Here is a 24,287-nt window from a genome sequence, read left to right as displayed (position 1 = left end):
ATCTTGGTGAGATTTGTTGATATCTGCACCCCCAGTTAGCAGAAAGAATCCAGGGCCCATCTAAGAGGAAACGTCTCACCTCACTCCACCTGAGAGTGAACCGGGAATGCCATCACCTCAGATTTGCTCATATTTATGTATGTATTTATTTTATTTATTTGTTTATTTATTTAGTGTTTTTCGAAAATAAAACTGTAACAAGTGAAGAGAAACTCTGAAGTTACAATAAAACAAGGATGTTCAAAACTGGGTAAAGAAGGAAAGGCTAAAGGAATTTAACAGAGCAATTATTTACAATGTTCTAAGAATGTCTGACTATGGTTGTCGTTGAATTGAGATTCAGTTGGGGTCTGGAAAGGCTTGATTAAACAACCACATCTTAAGCCTTTTTCTGAATTTAAAGCATGAAAAGGAGCCAAAAGTAGCAAATTCCTCCATCAAAGCAGTCAACAACTCCACTGGCTTACTGAGATATACAAGCAGATTATCCGCAAAAAAAATCTTAATTCAGACACCTACTGAAATACCTGAAATATATTTATTTATTTAAGGCTTTTTTATACTGATAACCGTTTGCACATCATATCGGTTTACATGGAACTGGGTGATTAAATAATGTAGGATGAAACATTTACATGGAATGGTTTGTAACATAAGATAAGAGAGGTACATATGATTAAATAGGTACGTAACTACGAGAGTAGTAATAAAATATTAATACTTGGTATAACGAGAAATGCAAACATTGTGTTGGATGGCCCGTAATAGCAGTTCTAGCGACATAATTAAAGGGTCAAAAGAGGAGAGCCCTGCCGTACGCCACGCTATAAAGGAACTCATTTGTGGGACATCCATTTACTAACATTTGAGCCCTGGGATCAGAATAGAGCAAGCGCACCACTTTTAACCAGTTTCCACAGAATCCAAACTGTTCTAAGATGAAGAAGAGATAATCCCATGCTACCCAATCAAAAGCCTTTTTGGCGTCAAAGCTGATCAATAGTGATGAAATCACTCGAGTAGTACTCCGCACGACAGAAACCAAAACCCTCCTCACATTGAAAAATGGATGACGCCCTTCTACGAAGCCCACCTGATGATTCTCCCCCAAAGAGGTGATAACACATACAAGGCGGTCTGCATAGATCTTGGCTAATAATTTAATGTCAAAATTCAGCAATGAAATGGACCTATAAGAGCCCAGCAAAAGTGGATCCTTATCATTTTTAGGAAGTAGCATTAATAATGACTTATAAACATTATATGGAAAATACTGCTTTTCAATAGATATTCATACATGAGCAGGGGAGGGTCCACCCATTCTCTCAAAATCTCATAAAATTCCCCTCCATAGCCATCCAGTTCTGGTGGCTTGTACAGGGGGGAGCCCCCAAGATCCCATATTATATTTCCTCTAAACAAAACGGGTTACCAAAATGATAAGGGGAATGGAACAGCTTCTCTATGAGGAAAGACTAAAGAGGTTAGGACACTTCAGCTTGGAGAAGAGATGGCTGAGGGGGGATATGATAGAGATGTTTAAAATCATGAGAGGTCTAGAACGGGTAGATGTGAATCAGTTATTTACACTTTCGGATAATAGAAAGACCAGGGGGTACTCCATGAAGTTAGCATGTGGCACATTTAAAACTAATCGGCGAAAGTTCTTTTTTACTCAATGCACAATTAAGCTCTGGAATTTGTTGCCAGAGGACGTGGTTAGTTCAGTTAGTGTAGCTGGGTTTAAAAAAGGATTGGATAAGTTCTTGGAGGAGAAGTCCATTACCTGCTATTAATTAAGTTGACTTAGGAAATAGCCACCTCTATTACTAGCAACAGTAACATGGAATAGACTTAGTTTTTGGGCACTTGCTAGGTTCTTGTGGCCTGGATTGGCCACTGTTGGAAACAGGATGCTGGGCTTGATGGACCCTTGGTCTGACCCAGTATGGCATGTTCTTATGTTCTTACCCAGCCGTGCATCAGTGAGCTGTGAAAGAGCAATCCAGAAAAAAATGATTCCTTGCCTTAGTATCCCCTGGCTGTCAGGTATAAAGCAACTGAAAATAATCAAGAAAAATCCCACATAGTCTCTCATTGGAGTTAAAAATGTTCTGCTTTTTATCATGTGCTGCTGCGCTATATTTGGCCCTTAATTTACGCTTAACCATAATAGCCAGTAACTTCCCCGCTTTACTTCCATATTGGAAAAGCTGGTATTTGTAGTAAAACATAGATTTAACCATGCGTTGATGGAGCAATGAGTTCAAAGCGACAAAGATGTTTAAAAAAAATTAAAAAAATTTGTCCTGGCCTGCTCACAACGCCCCCTTGCTAGGTGCAATCTATCACTACGTACCTTTTTTTTTCCAAGTTCAATAACTTAGCATCCAGAACCCTACGTCTATGGGCTAAAAAAGCAATAATCTCGCCACGGAGCACCGCTTTTCCCATTTCCTAAAAAAGGGTAGGCTCTGTAATATGCTCCTTGTTTTGCTCCTGAAACTCATCCCATCTCTGTTGCAAAAACTTCTGGAATTTAGGTTCTTTACCAAGGTATGCAGGAAAATGCCATTTACAGCGCCTCTGTCCACTATCCACCCAAGGCATGGTCTGAGACTTCCAGGGGCCCGATCTCTGCGTTAGACACTTTAGAAAATATGACGTTAGATAACAGTAGGCATGCGCTCGGGAAACATGAGTATAGTCACGCTCCACAGGATGGAGAACCCATCAGGCATCTATCAAGTCTAATTTTTTGCAAGTGAAAGGGACACCCGTATGTGTCAAAAACGTGTCCAAGGGGTCTGGGTGAGACTTATTCAGCCAATGGTCACATGCCATGTTTAAATCACCTCCCAAAACCAAAGAACCTGATAGAGAATCATCAATTATCCAAAATATAGATTGAAAGAAACCTTGATCATATTGATTTGGGGCTTAGATATTACAGAAAGTTATAGGTTTCTCCATTAGATGGCCCATAAGAAGAAGAAAATGACCTCTAGGAACATTAATTATAACCGTATGTTGAAAAGACAGCAATTTATTCACTAAAATAGCCACTCCTGCTTTATGAGAGCCTGAAGAAGCCCAGATTATGTCCCCCACCCATCATCTACGTAGTTTACTGTGTTCGATGTGACTAAGATGTGTATTTTGGATCATAGCTATATCAGCTTGATGCTTCGTCAGTGCTTTTGAAATTTTTTGTCTCTTAATTGGAGATTCCAGCTCACAAGCATTCCAAGAAATTATTGTCCTCAAATAGTGAATGATCACTCCCACATTAGAGAAGCCCCCCCCCCCCCCCCCCCCCAGGCACCACAATCCACCAATTACCCTTACATGTGCAAAAACCCACCATCCCTCCCCCCCCCCTTCCTCTAGCCCCTCTCTTCCCTCACTTCTCATCCCTTCCTCTCCTGGACAAACCCCAGACAGGACTGGACACATACATGATACTAATTGGAACCCCAACCTGCCAAACATATAAAAATGAGAAGGAACAGAGATTAAAGACAAAAGAATCCTAACTCTGGCATTTATCAGGAGTTCCCCAAGAAGAGCAGATCTGACTCCAGTGGTTCCCAAACCATACAGGGGTTCTGCAGATCTTTGCAGGACAGAACTCTGATATAGCAGGAGTCATCTCACTCCGATCCCGTAGGCCATTTTGGGGTCTGCCGCTTGGGATTAATCTTTCTCCTTTTTTGCGAGCCTGCTTTAAAGTACCACAGGTTTGATCAGCGCCCGTTACTCAGTGGTAAGGCAACCAAAATGACGCCTAATGCAGCCGGATTCAGCAGACCCGAAAGGAGCGAAACCTGGAGTCGCTGAGACAAAGCAGTTGGGAAAGCTCTTGGTATTGCTTGGGTGCATAAAGTGTCACTAGCAGAGGGCCTGAAACAAGGAGTGCATTAAAATTGGGCACTGAAAGTCAGCGGTGACGTTTTTAACCTGCGCGGTAAAAAAAGAAAGTAACTCCCGATGCAGAAAGCAAATGATATGCTAATGCATCGGGAGTTAAAAAGCACACAAGCTGCAGAAGGCTGAGTACATAATTTAACTCTGGCAGGAAAAAAGATTCTCTTCTCCTCATAACTTATGCACACAACAAATGAGCACTTTTGTGTATACGTCTTTAGTATTCCCGCTCGGAATTTCAGCTTCCGTCCCTAGACTAACATTCCTCTACCTCGGTCTAGGCGTTAGGTTTCCAGCATTAAGCCAGTGCACCTTTCTGAATTGAGAGGTAGCAATTGCCAACATTAGCATGGGATTTGCACAGCAATGTGTGCCCGCTAGCCTGTGCACACATTGTTGTACTCAAATCTCCTTGCTGGATCGACAGTAAAGTTTGCGCACAACTGCGGGGTAAACTGTGTGCTCTGCCTCGTGCACCTTACTGTATCTACTTCAGAAAAAAGAAAGTAATATTACCTGTGCACAGGTCTGTGGTGAGACCCCACCTTCAGAACTGTGTTCAGCTCCGGAGGCCACATCCATACAAGGATATTGATTATATGGAGGAACTTTGGACAGAAGGAGCTAAAAAGGGAACAGGAGAGATGAATCAAACAGTCAAATACCTAGCACAGTGCTTCTCAACCTCCTTTCCATTGTATGCAAATCTATCTCATGCATATTCATTGTGGATATCCTGAAAACCCGACTGGCTAGGTGTGCCATGAAGACTGGGTTGAGAAGCAATGATCTAGCAGGCTTCAGAAGGTCCTGGAAGGGAAGCACTTTCGGTGGGTTGAAAAGCTCAAGGACAAGGGACCATCGAAGGAAGCTGAAAGAAGGAAGCTTACAAGGAATGTGGGAAAAGAGTTTTTCACTGAGAGGGTGGTGAACACCTGGAATAGACTTTCTCCAGAGGATATAGGAGCTAGAAGAGTGGCAGAATCCAAGCCTTGTCTTAGTGGTGCTGGGAGGGAGAGGTCCACAGACTGATTGCATGCTGGTGGTGCTTTTCTGTATTTGTTTCTGTCACGCTTCTGCCATGCCAGGCAGGTTGTGGCAACGGGCTCCTATGCATCCAGCACACTTTCGGTGAGATGTACTGTTGCTGTTCTTTTATCAGGAATTGTAATAGACTGAAAGGAAGCGAGGCAGCTTATTATCTCAGCTTCTCCTCCTGTATGCTGTAGCCCTTCCTCCATCAGGTAAGGACCCTGGCAGTAGTGTGCCAGTGGCAGGAGTCACTGTACCAGCATAGTAGAAAAAGACAGAGTCTAAGCAGAAGCTTTGATCCCTTGGCAGGCCAGTGCTGCCACTTGCCAAACCTGGCTCGGCAGCTGGCGATTGCTTTGGGTGCGCCTTTTTTTCAGGCCAGCAGTCCCCACGGAGCCTTCTGTGGCCGCCAGCTTGAGCAGAGGTTTTAATGCTGTGTATATTTACTTTGAAATTGTCAGGGCTTCCAGGAGTACTGTACTCATTCCTATAGATATGCATGTATATTTTTTTATAACAAAACTCCTGGAAGTCTTAACAATTTGAAAATAAAACGAAGCCAGACAGCGGGAAGGTTTACGTGGTTTCCTTTGCAACCCTGCCATGGTGGTAGGCTGCATTAAAGGGTGATGTTAATACGAGATGTGTGGGTGTTGGGTGTGTTTTCAAGTAAATCGAGAGCTTGGCTGGGAGCCGGTGGAAAGGAGCCAGGCCTTGATAGGGGTGCGCAGAGTTAATGAAGTTCCTGTCTGGGCTTGTACAGTAACAGCAGAAAGCATTGTGTGCTCAGATGAAGCCTTCCTAAAGGCCAGAAAGAGGCTAGAAGAGGCAGGCAGGGCTGTAAATAAGTCCAGCTTTCCAGTGTTTACTGCACATTTTTCAAGAACTCTGCTTAGCATGAGCTCAGAGTAGAAGACTGCCCCACAATTGTTTATGCTAATCCAAAAATGCTAAAAGTTTTCAAATGTCTAAAGCTTGGATTGTGGGAATCCAGAATCTATGAAGAAACTGTAAACAAAGTAGAGATCATCCCCAATAATTTCCCTTTCAGTTCCAAGTGACTGTCACAAGCTCTGCTAGACTTTATCCTGTGTCACTAAACCTGGAAAAGAGAACGAGGAGAGGGAAGAAATGGGCAGTTTTGCAGAGTATGTTAATCAAGCCTGATGGCACCTCATAGACTTATTGAGGCCTGAGCTTTCCAGGATATGCATCAGATGAGGTGGACTCTTGTCCTCGAAAGGTCATGCCTCAGGAAATTGGTTTGACTTTGAGGTGCCATTGGGTGTAAGTGCTTTGCACAAGAAGTTTTAGACTCTGGTGGTTCTCTGGCACTCCTACATTAGTGGGAGCAGCAGCTCTTCTGATGATATCAGATTTCACCCCCCCAGCATATGAAATCAGTTGATGTTATGGACGGTTCATAAAATGGCCACTCCCAGCAACACATTAATAGAAGGAGAATTGCTCAAGAATAAAACATTGCCCAGCCATATTTGTTGGCCTTTAAGCTACGAAGGAGCTATTTCTGTTTCTATATCTAGCCCCTGCCCTAAACTAGACCTGGGCACAAGGGCTCACTGGGAGGTGTCAATGGGCTTCACATGGTTCTTCCTGCACAGGAAGCAGAAAGTGAATCTTTCAAGGCCCTTGGGGTTTTATCTCACCTCCTGGAATTCATCTGCTCACAGGTCCAGTCAAAGTCAACAAACTCACCATACTGCACACTGTGTTTGTCCAAAATTAACATTCTTTACTGGTCACTGATAACAGGAAACATAAAATTCACAATTGATACGCCAAAGTATAGTGCACCAACCAGTCCAGAAGCACAAAAATAAACTCAGTCTCTCATGTTAGCACAAGTCAGCTCTCTGGTTAGGAACCCCATCCTTCTGGGCTCTTCCCCGGGACTACTTTCTCTGGATGCAGCTCTTTGTCTCTCACCACCTCTCCTCCAATATTCTCAAACATGAGTCTCTGGCCGATTTCTTGTTTCAGTCAGAAACTCTTCAGGACCTTCTCTTATTAGGCAACTTCCATTTGAATTCCAACAAATGCCAAATCCTCTCTCCACTTCTGAAGCAAGCCCTCTTATATGGATCTTCAGGAAGCTTAACTCGTCCTCGGGACAATTGCAGGAATCACTCTGAAACCCCAAGATTCTGAAGACCTGGACACCCTAACCTTGGACCCCTACCCCCTTTCCAGGACAGGCTACTTCTTCCAGTACCTCTCTATGGAGAGAGAGAGAGACCCCCTCTCCTTCTGCCTCTCCCCTTTGAGACCTCTCTGTTGAGAGAGGTGCTGTAACCAGAACCTTTCTGTGGAGGAAGGTGCCACAAGACTCCACTCTTGTGGGCATAGGAGATGTGTTAAACCTATGCTTCCTCCTACTGGGGAGTGTCAGACCTCCTACCATACTCCAACATTACTCACAAGCATGCAGGAGCCCCCTTATATAAGTTCATGGACTGCCTTTCTCTCTCAAAGGAAAGAAGTAAAACATGTTAACATGATACATAAAATAAGCGTAATAAAATACTTCAGATTTGCATAATAAAACAAATACCAAACTCACTCATGCTGTGCAAAGCAGTAATTTCATATCTAAAAAAATACTCCCTGCATAAATCATAAAATACAGAATTCATTACATCATTAAAAGTACACACAAATCTTACAGAAAAATGAATACATAATACAATATGATATAAAAATTGATACATTCTGTATAAACCTAATCACACAATCTCATACCCCATTATACATTTCCAAGTTAATCCCCAGAAAATCTGCAGAAGATCTCTATCGCCCTCTCTCACAGAAGGACAGAGAAGCCATTAAACCCACCCTTATCAAATAAATGAAGGCCCACATTCCCTCAAGCCTCCAGTGTAGCAGAAAAAGCATTCTCTCTCCATTGATCCATATGACCTCTGACGGCAATCTTCCATGGATCAGCCCTTCGAAGGTGAAGCGCCTCTGACAACACAGCGTTATCTTCAAGCACCCTGGGGCCAGAGCTATGCTGGGTCAGCTCTTCCCAGCTCGATGTAGAGGCCTGGGAACATCATAGGGAAGGGCTCTGAGCAGGCCTACTCCTCTGTCTGTGTAAAATGTTAACACACACTAATTTGAGGGGCAAGTTTCTTTATACAACTGAGGACTCCTGCCCTCTATTAACCCACAATAAAGTGTGACCAGCAGAGTAGGAAACCTCCAGAGTCAATTTCTGAATTTACCTGTTTCTATCAACAACTCCATTCACAGAGAAAGGCAACCAAAATGGTGTGGGGTCTGCACCCAAAGAGTTATGAGATTGAAAGACCTGGAAGAGAGGAAACACTAGGCGTGAAATGATTATAGACTTTATTGGGTGACCAAAGAGTTGGACTTGGATTTCAGTAAAGCCTTTGACACGGTTCCACACAGAAGACTTATAAACTAAATTGAGCACCCTTGGTATGGGCCCTAGAGTGACTGAGTGGGAGGTGACAAAGGGAAGTGGTAAATGGCGTTAACTCTGAGGAGGGGGGATGTTACTAGCGGTGTACATCAGAGATCAGTCCTTGGACTGGTTCTTTTCAACATTTTTATGAGACATAGTGGAAGAATTATTGCGAACTGTTTTGTCTTTTTGCAAATGATATCAAATCAGCAACAATGTAGACAGCCAGGAAGTTGTGGAAAACATAAGGAGAGATCTAGCGAAGCTCGAAGAATAGTCTAGAGACTGGCAACATTTAATAGCAAAAGTATGCATTTAAGCTGCAAAAACTCGAGAGAGGTACAGTATTGGAGGTGAAATTCTTCTAAGCACCATTCTTAGTGGAACGCAGGATTTGGTGAGAGAGGTAACAGTGATGAGGCCATTTGGCAATAGTGATCATAACATGATCAAATTCAAACTAATAACTGGAAGGGGGACAATAAGTAAATCTGCAGCTCTAACACTAAATTTTCAAAAGGGAAACTTTGATAAAATGAGGAAAATAGAAAAAATCTGAAAGGTGCAGCTGCAAAGGTTAAGTCTACAACAGGCGTGGATATTGTTTAAAAATGCAATCTTAAAAGTGCAGTCCAGATGTATTCTACGCATTAAGAAAGGAAGGCAAAACTATTACCGGCATGGTTAAAAAGTGTGGTAAAAGAAGCTATTTTAGCCAAAAATAACCCCTAAATGTTATGGGATAGGAGTCGATGTCCTTTCGTGGATTACAAACTGGTTAAAACACAGGAAACAGAGAGTAGGATTAAATGGTCCATTTTCTCAGTGGAAAAGGGTAAACAGTGGAGTTCCTCAGGGATCTGTACTTGGACCGGTGCTTTTCAATATATATATATATAAATGATCTGGAAAGGAATACGAGTGAGGTTATCAAATTTGCATACGACACAAAATTATTCAGAGTAGTTAAATCACAAGTGGATTGTGATACATTACAGGAGGACCTTGCAAGACTGGAAGATTGGGCATCCAAATGGCAGATGAAAATTAATGTGGACAAGTGCAAGGTGTTGCATATAGGGAAAAATAACCCATGCTATAGTTACATGATGTTAGGTTCCATATTAGGAGCTACCACCCAGGAAAAAGATCTAGGCATCATAGTGGATAATACTTTAAAATCATCTGCTCAGTGTGCTGCAGCAGTCAAAAAAGCAAACAATGTTAGGAATTATTAGGAAGGGAATGGTTAATAAAACGGAAAATGTCATAATGCCTCTATATCGCTCCATGGTGAGACCTCACCTTGAATACTATGTACAATTCTGGTCGCCGCATCTCAAAAAAGATATAGTTGTGATGGAGAAGGTAGAGAGAAGGGCAACCAAATGATAAAGGGGATGGAACAGCTCCCCTATGAGGAAAGGCTGAAGAGATTAGGGCTGTTCAGCTTGGAGAAGAGATGGCTGAGGGGGGGATATGATAGAGGTCTTTAAGATCATGAGAGGTCTTGAACGAGTAGATATGAATCGGTTATTTACACTTTCGAATAGTAGAAGTACTAGGGGGCAGTCCATGAAGTTAGCAAGTAGCACATTTAAGACTAATTGGAGAAAATTATTTTCACTCAATGCACAATAAAGCTCTAGAATTTGTTGCCAAAGGATGTGATTAGTGCAGTTAGTGTAGCTGGGTTCAAAAAAAGGTTTGGATGAGTTCTTGGAGGAGAAGTCCATTAACAGCTATTAATCAAGTTTACTTAGGGAATAGCCGTTGCTATTAATTGCATAAGTAGCATGGGATCTTCTTAGTGTTTGGGTAAATGCCAGGTTCTTGTGGCCTGATTTGGCCTCTGTTGGAAACAGGATGCCCGGCTTGATGGACCCTTGGCTAAGAGAGAATTTGAAATGAAATGAAGTCGGCCGCAGAGGCAAAAACTCATAATAAAAACTTTTTAAAATTCATCTGAAGCAAGAAACCTGTGAGGGAGTTGGTTGGACTGTTAGATGACCGAGGGGTTAAAGGGGCTCTTAGGGAAGATAAGGCCATTGCAGAAAGACTAAATTAATTCTTTGCTTCTGTGTTTACTAATGAGTATATTGGGGAGATACCAGTTCCGGAGATGGTTTTCAAGGGTGATGAGTCAGATGAACTGTGAACCAAATCACTGTGAACCTAGAAGATTTAGTAGGCCAGATTGACAAATTAAAGAGTAGCAAACCACCTGGACTGGATGGTAAGCATCCCAGGGTTCTGAAGTAACTAAAAAATGAAATTTCAGATCTATTAGTTACAATTTGTAATCTGTCATTAAAATCATCCATTGTACCTGAAGACTGGAGGGTGGCCAACGTAACCCCAATATTTAGAAAGGGCTCCAGGGGCGATCTGGGAAACTATATATCAGTGAGCCTGACTTTAGTGCCGGGAAAAATAGTGGAAACTATTCTAAAGATCAAAATCACAGAGCAATAGAAAGACATGGTCTAATGGAACACAGCATGGATTTACCCAAGGGAAGTCTTGCCTCACAAATCTGCTTCATGTTTTTGAATGGGTTAATAAATATGGGGCGGATTTTCAGAGCCCTGCTCGCGCCGGTAAGCCTATTTTACATAGGCCTACCGGCGCGCGCAGAGCCCCGGGACTCGCGTAAGTCCCGGCGTTTTCGGGGGGGCGTGTCGGGGGGCGTGTCGGGGGCGGTCCCGGTCGTCGCGGCGTTTTCGTGGCGTGTCGGCAGCGTTTTGGGGGCGGGTACGGGGGCGTGGCTACGGCCCGGGGCGGTCCGGGGGCATGGCCGCGCCCTCCGTTCCCGCCCCCAGGTCACGGCCCAGCGCGCAGGAGGCCCGCTGGCGCGCGGGGATTTACGCCTCCCTCTGGGAGGCGTAAATCCCCCAACAAAGGTAAGGGGGGGGGTATAGACAGGGCCGGGCGGGTGGGTTAGGTAGAGGAAGGGAGGGGAAGGTGAGGGGAGGGTGTTAGAGGATTCCCTCCGAGGCCGCTCCGATTTCGGAGCGGCCTCGGAGGGAATCCTCTAACACCTATTTTACATAGCCTATTTTACATAGGCCTACCGGCGCGCGCAGAGCCCCGGGACTCGCGTAAGTCCCGGCGTTTTCGGGGGGCGTGGCGGGGGGCGTGGCGGGGGCGGTCCCGGTCGTCGCGGCGTTTTCGTGGCGTGTCGGCAGCGTTTTGGGGGCGGGTACGGGGGCGTGGCTACGGCCCGGGGCGGTCCGGGGGCATGGCCGCGCCCTCCGTTCCCGCCCCCAGGTCACGGCCCAGCGCGCAGGAGGCCCGCTGGCGCGCGGGGATTTACGCCTCCCAGAGGGAGGCGTAAATCCCCGCACAAACAAAAGTAGGCCTATTCGCGCTCCTTTTAAAATCCGCCCCTATGTGAATAAAGGTGAACCAATAGATGTAGAGTATTTGGATTTTCAGAAGGCGTTTGACAAAGTCCCTCATGAGAGGCTTCTAAGAAAACTAAAAAGTCATGGGATAGGAGCCAATGTCCTTTTGCGGATTACAAACTGGTTAAAAGAAAGGAAGCAGAGTAGGATTAAATGGTCAGGTTTCTCAGAGGAAAAGGATAAACAGTGGAGTACCTCAGGGATCTGTACTTTGACCTGTGCTTTTCAATATATTTATAAATGATCTAGAAAAGAATACGACGAGTGAGGTAATCAAATTTGCGGATGATGCAAAATTATTCAGAGTAGTTTAAATCACAAGCGGATTGTGATAAATTGCAAGAGGACCTTGCGAGATTGGAAAATTGGACTTCCAAATGATAGATGAAATTTAATGTTGACAGGTGGAAGTTGTTGCATTTAGGGAAAAATAACCCATGCTGTAGTTACACGATGTTAGGTTCCATATTAGGAGATACCACCCAGGAAAAAGATCTAGTCATCATAATGGATAATACATTGAAATCATCAGCTCAGTGTGCTGCAGCAGTCAAAAAAGCAAACAATGTTAGGAATTATTAGGAAGGGAATGGTGAATAAAATGGAAAATGTCATAATGCCTCTCTATTGCTCCATGGTGAGATTGTACCTTGAGTACTGTGTACAATTTTGGTCACTGCATCTCAAAAAAGATATAGTTGCATTGGAGAATGTACAGAGAAGGGCGACCAAAATGATAAAGGGGAATGGAACAGCTCCCCTATGAGGAAAGACTGAAGAAGTTAGGGCAGTTTAGCTTGGAGAAGTGACGTCTGAGGGGGGATATGATAAGAGATCTTTAAAATATTGAGAGGTCTAGAATGGGTAGATGTGAATCGGTTGTTTACTCTTTCGGATAATAGAAGGACTAGGGGGCACTCCATGAAGTTAGCAAGTAGCACATTTAAAGCTAATCTGAGAAAATTCTTTTTCACTCAATGCACTGTTAAGCTCTGGAATTTGTTGGCAGAGGATGTGGTTAGTGCAGTTAGTGTAGCTGGGTTTAAAAAAGGTTTGGATAAGTTCTTGGAGGAGAAGTCCATTAACTGCTATTAATCGAGTTGACTTAGGGAATAACCTGCTATTACCTTCATCAGTAGCATGGGATCTGCTTAGTGTTTGGTCCTTGTAGCCTGGATTGGCAACTGTTAGAAACAGGATGCTGGACTTGATGGAACCTTGGTCTGACCCAGTATGACAATTTCTTATGTTCTTAAAGAAGAGCTAGATCTGAGGGTGATTGTATCTGATGATATTAGGTGCTATCACCCAAGAAAAAGATCTAGGCGTCATAATCGATAACACATTGAAATCGTCGGTTCAGTGTGCTGCGGCAGTCAAAAAAGCAAACAATGTTGGGAATTATTAGAAAGGGAATGGTGAATAAAACGGAAAATGTCATAATGCCTCTATCGCTCCATGGTGAGACCACACCTTGAATACTGTGTACAATTCTGGTCACCGCATCTCAAAAAAGATATAATTGCGTTGGAGAAGGTACAGAGAAGAGGTTAGGACTTTACAGCTTGGAGAAGAGACGGCTGAGGGGGGATGTGATAGAGGTGTTTCACATCTACCCATTCTAGACATCTCATGATTTTAATTAGTTATTTACTCTTTCAGATAATAGACTAGGGGGCACTCCATGAAGTTAGCATGTGGCACATTTAAAACTAATCGGAGAAAGTTCTTTTTCACTCAAGGCACAGTTAAACTCTGGAATTTGTTGCCAGAGGATGTGGTTAGTGCAGTTAGAATAGCTGTGTTTAAAAAAGGATTGGATAAGTTCTTGGAGGAGAAGTCCATTACCTGCTATTAATTAAGTTGACTTAGAAAATAGCCACTGCTATTACTAGCAACAGTAACATGGAATAGACTTAGTTTTTGGGTACTTGCCAGGTTCTTATGGCCTGGATTGGCCACTGTTGGAAACAGGATGCTGGGCTTGATGGATCCTTGGTCTGACTCACTATGGCATGTTCTTATGATCTTAAGGTGGCCAAACAGGTGGATAAAGTGACGGTAAAAAGCCAGAAAGATGCATGGCTGCATAGGGAAAGGAATGGTCAGTAGAAAAAGGGAGGTGATATTGCCCCTGTGTAGGTCCCTGGTGAGACCTCACTTGGAATACTGAGTACAATTCTGGAGACTGCTCTTTCAAAAGGATAGAAACCAGTTGGACTTGGCCCATTGGGTGGTTACTAAAATGATCAGTGGTCTTCGTTCTAAAGCATATGGGGATAGACTTAAAGATCTAAACATATATACCCTAGAGCAGGGGTGGCCAATTCTTTTCCTCGTAAGCCACAAATAGGACAGGTTTTTAGGATATTCACAATGAGTATGCATGAGATAGGCTTGCTTACAGTGCATGCATCTCTGCCTCATGCATACTCATTGTGCATATCCTGGAAACCTGGCCAGTTTGTGTCTTTTGAGGACTGGAGTTGGCCATCTCTGCCCTAGAGGAAAGGCGAGATAGGGGAGATATAATAGAGATATTTAAATATCTCACAGTTTTCCATGCACAGGAGTCGAGCCTCCTTCAACAAAAAGAAAGCTCTAGAATATAGGATGAGGGTGAAAGGAGTTAGACTCGGGAGAAATCTTAGGAAATATTTCTTTACAGAAAGACCAGTGGATGCATGAGGTGAAAGAGACAAAAATGGTATCTGAATTCAAGAAAGCTTGGGATAAATATAGGGCATCTCTGAGGAAGTGATGGGAATTGTACGGGCTACATAAATTGGTCAGATGGGCCATATAGACTTTTTCTGCCATCATAACAGAAACTGTGCCAGGTGGAGTAGCAAACTGCTTAATACAGGATACCCCACTCGAGGCCCTGGGTTGGGAGCTAATTAAATTTAATGTGTTACACTAAGACCCGAACTTATTTAAGTAAGAAACTAATTACTGTGTTCCCTTTGGGACAGCCAGGAGTAACTTTCAAGGGTATTTGAAACACTGAGTTTGGTTTGGTAATGACAGCTCCAGGGAGAGATGTGACAAGCAGTATTACCTCTCCATTAGCATTTACTAATATTTTTCTCAAGCTGTTCCTTCTGAAGTTCAGTAAGAATTAGAACTGCTGGAGTGGGATGAATCTTCCAGCTTGAAATATTGAGTAGTACACCGTGATCTGACATTCTTTCAAGGGTCATTAAGACCTTACCCAGAGACTCAGTGTTGGAATCTGATGCTATAGAGGGATTTTAGCATGTTTAATAGGATTCTTTTATCAGGAGCAATCCTTGTGTTTTTATGGTGCCCTAGTGACAAGTCTCAGTAAGCGTATAGTACAGTACACATTCATATTGTATTATGAGTTATATGGTGATAAGATGCAGGCATTATTCAAATTATCAAATTGTTGTGGGTGCTAACAGACTGTAAAAGAAGAATCTTGAGTTTTTTATTATGAGATATCTTATAATAGGAGCAGTGCTTTCCAACTAATGAAAAGTAAATGCCAGCTCAGCTTTTCTGAGCTGTTACACTTTATTAAATACTTTACTGCCTCTAGCTTACACACCAATGAGTTAGTATGTTTGCATAACATTTTCCTAATTGGTTGGCTTTATATCTCATGAGGTCCATAAACAGAGGATATTATAATGCCTCTATCGTTCAGTGGTAAGACCGCATCTTGAATACTATGTGCAATTCTGGTCAACGCATCTCAAGATGCTGGGCTTGATGGACCCTTGGTCTGACCCAATATGACACATTCACTAGAGAAGTTAGTGAACAAGTTATCTGACTAAAGTTAGCCGGATAACTTATCCCATATATTCAGTGGGATAAAGGTCTCGCTGAATATACTTGCTTAAAGTTATCCAGCTATCTGTAACGAGATAGCTTAAAAATTTAAATGTCTATATTTGAATATAACAATGAAAAAGTTTTCAATTATAGCGGCCTGAAAGCAAGTTTAGGGGTGCAGGGATCTGTCTGCTACAAGACACTGCCAGCTGCCCTCCCACCTTACTTATGATCCTAAGTCAGGAAAAGACATGTATTCTCCTCAAATAGACTTTTATTTATCAGATTTGGCAGGATATAGCATTTAGAAAATAACAACAATTTCTGTCTGTAACATCCTGGCCACTGAGCATTGGTTTTCCCTAAAGAAAGTTCTGTATCATGGGTGGTAACAGACAATCCATAAACCTTAGCCTGCTTAATCTATTAATACTTATGTCTAACTTACTTAGCCCTGGTACTCTTCAGGCGATATCCCTCTGTTTTCCTCTGAAGCAGATGCTGGCTGCAGGTCTGGAGAATGTGTGCAGGGAAGGGCTTGTTTTCTCGGTTTGGCATAGGCAGAGCTGGTGGCGGTTCGGGAATGAGACGGGCTTCTGGCTCTGATCCTTGTCGGGCTGTCTGGGGCTTGCTCTCGCCCCTCACAGTTTCAGATTCCATGTCACACTCTGCACCTGAGCAGGGGATCTCTATCCAGCCTCCTGCTCCGGTCTCTCGGCCACACCTGGTGGTCTTCCTCTTGATAGCAGGGAGTGCTGGTCTGCTTCTGACTCCCCTTTAGCTTGCAGGGATGCTTTACCACAGGTTCTCTTTCTCAGCCTTTAGGAGTTCCTTCGCTTGCAGATTCGCCCTCAGGGTTTGCTGTTTTTGCTCTTAGGGTTTGTGCCTTTCCCCTCCTTTGCCCCCCGTCTTATACTTTCCATCTACTAAATATACATGAGCTCATGCATAATCACGTGGTGAGTGGAGGGTCTTTTGCTGCATTGCAATTCTTTTTCCCCTCCCCATTTCTTCGCGGGGGGGGGGAACTGCCATGTCCATATGCCAAGCTGTGTGCCAGAGTGTCTTTCTCAGTCCCCTTTTCTGACCCGTGGACTTGCCTTGGCTCATCCTTGACTCCTGCTTATGGGCTTAAGTTGTTCTCTCTCTGTCTGCTTTGCTCCTATTGACACAGGAACATGCAAACAGGCAGATCTGTTAAGGTATCCTTCAGTGTATCAGGGAGACGGTGCAGTTTGAAAGTTCAACTGGGTAAATTTTTTTTCTCTTGCTGTGACAGCGTTTGGGGCCTGTCAGTGCACTGGCCTGTACACGTCTTTTGGCTATTATGATTCATTTTTGGTGATCCAGTGGTAAAACGTGAGATATCTCCTCCCACTTTCCCCACAATATCTTATGAAGGCCCTATCAGGCCCTTCTATTTTCAGCCCCAAAAACGTTTTTCACCGTGTGCTAATTTTTTTTTCTACTTTAATGAGCAGCCTGCCCCATCTCTTCCTTCCCACCCTCCCGGTAAGAAAAGAAGTGGTCGCAGATACCCTCCCCATCCCCCCAGTATCTTCGTTTTGCTTGCAGAGAGCAAGGAACCCTCTACCCTGCTCCCAGCACGTCCAGTGCTACTCTAAGACAGGCAGTGCGTTAGCTTACATTACGCTTAGGGGATCTAGAGGTTGCGCACGAAGCAAAAGCAAAGTTAGTTTGCTTCAATGACCTAATGTTAGGTGATTTATAAAATCAGTGTTAACCACTTCAGAAGTGTGCTATTGTGAAATAATTGTAATTTGAGTTTGATTGCAGTTGTGTTGCTATTGCCTTTCCCAGGACACTTGATAATTTCAACAGGCAGCCATTCTTTGTCAAGATCTTACTGAAATGTAGTAAGATAATTTGGTTCCCTACAAAGCAGATCATCAACAATATGTAGGGTGCACAATATATTACTGAGCCAGCTGCCTCTTCCACCAACCTGGGCAGAAGGTGTGAGGTCCTACACTGGGCTTTAGATGTTCAGTGATGTCATGAACACAGCTGCATATGGCTCTGGGGAAAGAGCACAATGTAGAATAGTGGGTAGTTGACTCCAGTCCTGGAGTGCCATGGACTGGTCTGATTTTCAGGCTATCCACAATGGATATATATATTGCATGAACTGCCTCTATTGTTTGAAAGTTGTCATGCATATTCATTGTGCATATTCTGGTTGTGGCTCTATAGGATCGGAGTTGCCTTCCTGCTGTTATATAGCACATAGGTGCATTCGGTTACTCGGCTGATGAGGGATAGCAGAGAGGTGATATAGTTTGATCGGAGTTGCCTTCCTGCTGTTATATAGCACATAGGTGCATTCGGTTACTTGGCTGATGGGGGATAGCAGAGAGGTGATATAGTTTGATCGGAGTTGCATTCGGTTACTTGGCTGATGGGGGATAGCAGAGCGGTGATAAAGTTTGATCGGAGTTGCCTTCCTGCTGTTATATAGCACATAGGTGCATTCGGTTACTTGGCTGATGGGGGATAGCAGAGAGGTGATATAGTTTGATCGGAGTTGCCTTCCTGCTGTTATATAGCACATAGGTGCATTCGGTTACTTGGCTGATGGGGGATAGCAGAGAGGTGATATAGTTTGATCGGAGTTGCCTTCCTGCTGTTGTATAGCAGATAGGTGCATTCGGTTACTCGGCTGCTGAGGGATAGCAGAGAGGTGATATAGTTTGATCGGAGTTGCCTTCCTACTGTTATATAGCAGATAAGTGCATTCGGTTACTTGGCTGATGGGGGATAGCAGAGAGGTGATATAGTTTGATCGGAGTTGCCTTCCTGCTGTTATATAGCACATAGGTGCATTCGGTTACTTGGCTGATGGGGGATAGCAGAGAGGTGATATAGTTTGATCGGAGTTGCCTTCCTGCTGTTATATAGCACATAGGTGCATTCGGTTACTTGGCTGATGGGAGATAGCAGAGAGGTGATATAGTTTGATCGGAGTTGCATTCGGTTACTTGGCTGATGGGGGATAGCAGAGAGGTGATATAGTTTGATCGGAGTTGCATTCGGTTACTTGGCTGATGGGGGATAGCAGAGAGGTGATATAGTTTGATCGGAGTTGCCTTCCTGCTGTTATATAGCACATAGGTGCATTCGGTTACTTGGCTGATGGGGGATAGCAGAGCGGTGATATAGTTTGATCGGAGTTGCCTTCCTGCTGTTATATAGCACATAGGTGCATTCGGTTACTTGGCTGATGGGGGATAGCAGAGAGGTGATATAGTTTGATCGGAGTTGCATTCGGTTACTTGGCTGATGGGGGATAGCAGAGCGGTGATATAGTTTGATCGGAGTTGCCTTCCTGCTGTTATATAGCACATAGATGCATTCGGTTACTTGGCTGATGGGGGATAGCAGAGAGGTGATATAGTTTGATCGGAGTTGCATTCGGTTACTTGGCTGATGGGGGATAGCAGAGAGGTGATATAGTTTGATCGGAGTTGCCTTCCTGCTGTTATATAGCACATAGGTGCATTCGGTTACTTGGCTGATGGGGGATAGCAGAGCGGTGATATAGTTTGATCGGAGTTGCCTTCCTGCTGTTATATAGCACATAGGTGCATTGGGTTACTCGGCTGATGAGAGGTGATACTGATTGTACAGAAGGTATTCCCATCATAGGTGAGGATCGGAGCAGAAAACAGGATTCCCAGGACAGGAGAAGGGAAAAGGAAACAGCCTGGAAGCAGAGGGTCTGAGAGTGGAAGGTGCTGGAGGTCCAGGTGGTCTCTTTGAAAGGGTGGAACAGCAGTACATTCTGTCTGCTGTGGGGAAGAGGAAGCAAGAATTTGGGAGGAGACTCACCCCTGTAAATTCTCTCCTTGGAAGCACAGAGCATAGGAGGATCAGACCTCACCAAGCTGCTCTTCTCTGCCACTCTCTGTTCTCGTCTGTGGATGGGGGCAGTTTTCTTCCTACAATTTTGCTTTGATGGGAGGGTTGGACACTTACCATTTATTTCACTTCCATGCACGTTGTCAGATCGTCAGACCCTTCCTTTAGAGGAGCCTGCTGGCCTGCTTGGACTAATGTTTCTTTTCCTGGATTTCCGAGTTGGCCTCCTGCGAAGGTGGGCAGGAAGTTTACTCTTTCTGAATACCTGCTGGGGACTCTCCCAGAATAAACCGAAACATCTCCTTCCATTACTGACTGGCATTTGCGTAGGTGGGAACAGATAGAGGGGGCAAGGGAGAGCTTTTATCCCAAAGTGTTCTCCAGTTTGGGGCGCTCCTTTATCTAACCTGGGAAGCAAACTGGAAAGCCCAGCGTGGGTGGGAGTTCAAGTGAAGAGTCCTGATAGCCTATGGAGGTCAGATAGCACTGGTAGGAGAATGCAGAGTTTTAATAAGCTATTCATCATTTAAGGATTTATTTTATTGGGTTTCAAACCATTTTATTTATTTTTATTTATTTATTATTTTTATATACCGACATTCATCTCAGTTGAGATATCACACCGGTTTACATTCATTTGATGGTTGAGTGCTCCCTAATAGGAGGGGACAGGGGTGCCCAGAGTCACTGCTTTCTTAGCCAGGTCCTACTAATTGTTAGCATATATTGTACTTTACTCTTGAGATAAAAACCCACTGTATGCAGTAAGCTAATGGGATGCAAATCAGTCAAGACTTAAAAATATAAAAAATAAACCACGCTAAGAATATGAGCTAACCTGAAAATCTACAGTAAAGGAGAAAAGTGCTTTAAAACCAGGAGTAGGGAGGGAAATGCTTGCAGCTGGAAGGAGTGTGACCAAAATGAGCTTGTATGCAAGACTGGTGCTGTACGTGCTGATATAGGCACCATCTCCCATGCAAGGCAGGCCAAGTAAAGTCAAAGGGGTAAGTTCTCTTGGGCGGGCACCTACAGCCAAACAGTACACTCTTTGGCACTGTACATCCCGACTTGGGCGCAAAAGAGTGCAAATTGTTTGACTGGAGGTGACCCCCAAAAGAAAGATTACCCTTTCATTTCACTTTATCTTCATTAAAATTTATATACTGCCTTCTGCTATAGCTCAGGTGCTTCACATCATAAAACACCCATAATATATAGTACAAATGTGACAGAAGAAAATAAAAAGATAATAAAAAATAATTGCTGGGGGAGGGGCCAAGATGGCCGCTTGCCTGTAGTACTGACTTGGAGCTCCCGCAGAAGTTTCCGACAGAGGACAAAATTTGTTTCAATATGCCCCCAAAAAGAAAGGGGAAAGTGAGGGTATATCCCTCTAACCCTAGACTCCCCGCGGGACAAAGAACCATCGCCGAGTGCGCCTGCGTCTACCAAAAGTGGGAGGAGCCGTGCCCCGCTGGCGAGGAAGGCAAGGAAGCAGCCACCTCGTCTGGGGACCTTTCATTGAGCCCTCCCACGCCTAGGATTCCACAAGCGATTTCGACAAACCTGCCGGTGGAAACTGTGACGGAGATGCCAGGAGCGCAGGCCCAGAGGCAGCCATGGAGGGAGCAGCAACGGCCGGTTTAGAAAGAGGAGAAGCATCACAGCTCTGATTTCGGTAGACATTTTAAAATCAGGCAATACCAGCAATGGTAAGGCCATCTTGATTCCTATTTCAACTGTTTCTTCGTCTGTTTTATTGACCATAAAAGAACAACAGTTTGAGCTGACTCCCCCTAGTAAACCCGCTGTGGTAACGCTGGATTCCTTATGGGAATTGATGGCCCATCAAAACTTGGCTCAGATTTCAGCAAGGTTGGAAATAGCAACCCATGAACAGGATAAAAGAATAACTGAGCAATCCAACAAAATACAACAACTTGAAAACCAAATGAAAGAACTACAGAGAGTACAATGTGCTACGATTCAGGACTGTGTTACTTTGAATAAAAAAGCAGAGCTTTTGGAGAACCGTTTGAGAAGGCTTAACTTAAGGTTGTTAAACTTCCCCAAAATACTGGGGGAACAACCAAGAGTAATCCTGCGGAGATATCTAAATGAAATATTACAGATTCCTACTGAAAATATCCCATCCTTCAATAAAGTTTATTTCTTGCCCTTTACTCGTTTGAGAGAGAGGATGAATCAAAATCAAATGGATCAGGGGAATCTGACTGACTTTCTTGAATCCTCATCGAGAGAGCTACTCTATTGATTTTTCATTTATGAACAGGATATGAGCGTGATTATGAGGAACTATTTCCAATACATGAGGGTCAATTTTATGATCTGGCAAAGACCACGCAGGAAAGGAGGAAAGACTTCCCTGCATTGCGCCAGGAAACCAGAGAGTTAGGGGCTATATATCAGCTTAGATACCCCTGTAAATGTATCATCAAATATAATAACAATACTTATGTGTTTTCTAATCCCTGAACAACTGAAAGTGTGGCTCAATTCCCATAGAAGGGCGATGATAACATCAGCCCAGTGATGGTAGTAAAATGGGTATGACCTGTGTTTCTGTAAAAAAAAAAAAAAAAAAAAAAAGGTATAATCAAGTTTCCAATTTAATTTCTTAAGTACCCTCCCCCCCCCAAAAAAAAAATTCTTGGGGACTAAAAAAGATTTTGATTTCTGGAATTATTTCCTTATGATAACTAAATATTTGATTTCTTGTTTTCTGTACAAAGATGGAAATGCTTTGTAATTATTTAAAAATCAATAAATATAAAATTAAAGTGGCCAATGTAACCCCAATATTTAAAAAAGGCTCCAGGGGTGATCCGGGTAACTATAGACCAGTGAGCCTGACTTCAGTGCCGGGAAAAATAGTGGAAACTATTCTCAAGACCAAAATCGTAGAGCAAATAGAAAGACAAGGTTTAATGTAACACAGTCAACACGGATTTACCCAATGGAAGTCTTGCCTAACAAATCTGCTTCATTTTTTTGAAGGAGTTAATAAACATGTGGATAAAGGTGAACCAGTAGATGTAGTATATTTGGATTTTTAGAAGGCGTTTGACAAAGTCTCCCATGAGAGGCTTTTAAGAAAACTAAAAAGTCATGGGATAGGAGGCGATGTCCTTTCGAGGATTACAAACTGGTTAAAAGACAGGAAACAGAGGATTAAATTATCAATTTTCTCAGTGGAAAAGGGTAAACAGTGGAGTGCTTCAGGGATCTGTACTTGGACTGGTGCTTTTTAATATATTTATAAATGATCTGGAAAGGAATACGACGAGTGAGGTTATCAAATTTGCAGATGATACAAAATTATTCAGAATAGTTAAATCACAAGCAGATTGTGATACATTGCAGGAGGACCTTGCGAGACTTGAAGATTGGGCATCCAAATGGCAGATGAAATTTAATGTGGACAAGTGCAAGGTGTTGCATATAGGGAAAAATAACCATTGCTGTAGTTACACGATGTTAGGTACCATATTAGGAGCTACCACCCAGGAAAAAGATCTAGGCATCATAGTGGATAATACTTTAAAATTGTCAGCTCAGTGTGCTGCGGCAGTCAAAAAAGCAAACAGAATGTTAGGAATTATTAGGAAGGGAATGGTTAATAAAACGGAAAATGTAATAATGGCTCTATATCACTCCATGGTGAGACCTCACCTTGAATACTGTGTACAATTCTGGTCGCCACATCTCAAAAAAGATATAGTTGCGATGGAGAAGGTACAGAGAAGGGCAACCAAAATGATAAAGGGGATGGAACAGCTCCCCTATGAGGAAAGGCTGAAGAGGTTAGGGCTGTTCAGCTTGGAGAAGAGACGGCTGAGGGGGGGATATGATAGAGGTCTTTAAGATCATGAAAGGTCTTGAACGAGTAGATGTGACTCGGTTATTTACACTTTCATATAATAGAAGGACTAGGGGACATTCTATGAAGTTAGCAAGTAGCACATTTAAGACTAATCGGAGAAAATTCTTTTTCACTCAATGCACAATAAAGCTCTGGAATTTGTTGCCAGAGGATGTGGTTAGTGCAGTTAGTGGAGCTGGGTTCAAAAAAGGTTTGGATAAGTTCTTGGAGGAGAAGTCCATTAATGGCTATTAATCAATTATACTTAGGGAATAGCCACTGCTATTAATTGCATCAGTAGCATGGGATCTTCTTAGTGTTTGGGTAATTGCCAGGTTCTTGTGGCCTGGTTTTGGCCTCTGTTGGAAACAGGATGCTGGGCTTGATGGACCCTTGGTCTGACCCAGCATGGCAATTTCTTATATTCTTAAAAAAGAAATTTGGCTAAATACATTAAAATTACTAAAAACTTTTCATAAAAAAGAAAAATAAAACTGCACATAAAATAATAAAATATAATACAAATAAGAGCAAGTATCTTCCAAATACAGAATTAAACAAATAAAATCAAAGCATAAGTCTTCTGGGGCAGGCATCTTCAGCTAAACCCAGCCCAAGTTCTCTGGGAAGCACACCTACTGCTGAACCTCAGCAGACTCTTCAGCCATGGGTGCCTGGCCGGAGAGCTTACTCTGGTTATGAGGTGGAGGGCGCTCACAATCCCGTGTGGACTTTAATCCTGTTTTAGCATGCATGTTTTTTTCTGTGTTGAAGATGTCGCTAAATAGCAGAGTTTGCTTGCCGTGGAAAAATAATTGCTAAAACCGGAGTAAAATGACAGATGAACGTTGTCAGGTTTTATTACATCGACCCGGTAATGTGGAATCAACAGAATTTAACA

General features: G+C 43.2%; 1 protein-coding gene across 6 annotated transcripts in view; it reads left to right on the top strand.

Moving 5' to 3' along the window:
- Positions 1–24,287, top strand: part of STIM1 (stromal interaction molecule 1) — a 327,443-nt gene that overhangs the window by 204,369 nt on the left and 98,787 nt on the right. The gene's annotated exons all lie outside the window — the stretch shown is intronic.

This window comes from Rhinatrema bivittatum, chromosome 5 (assembly GCF_901001135.1).
Source record: "Rhinatrema bivittatum chromosome 5, aRhiBiv1.1, whole genome shotgun sequence".
In the NCBI taxonomy this organism is placed as follows: domain Eukaryota; kingdom Metazoa; phylum Chordata; class Amphibia; order Gymnophiona; family Rhinatrematidae; genus Rhinatrema; species Rhinatrema bivittatum.
Note: the sequence above shows the minus strand (reverse complement) of the source record. Positions and strands in the feature narration are given on the sequence as shown.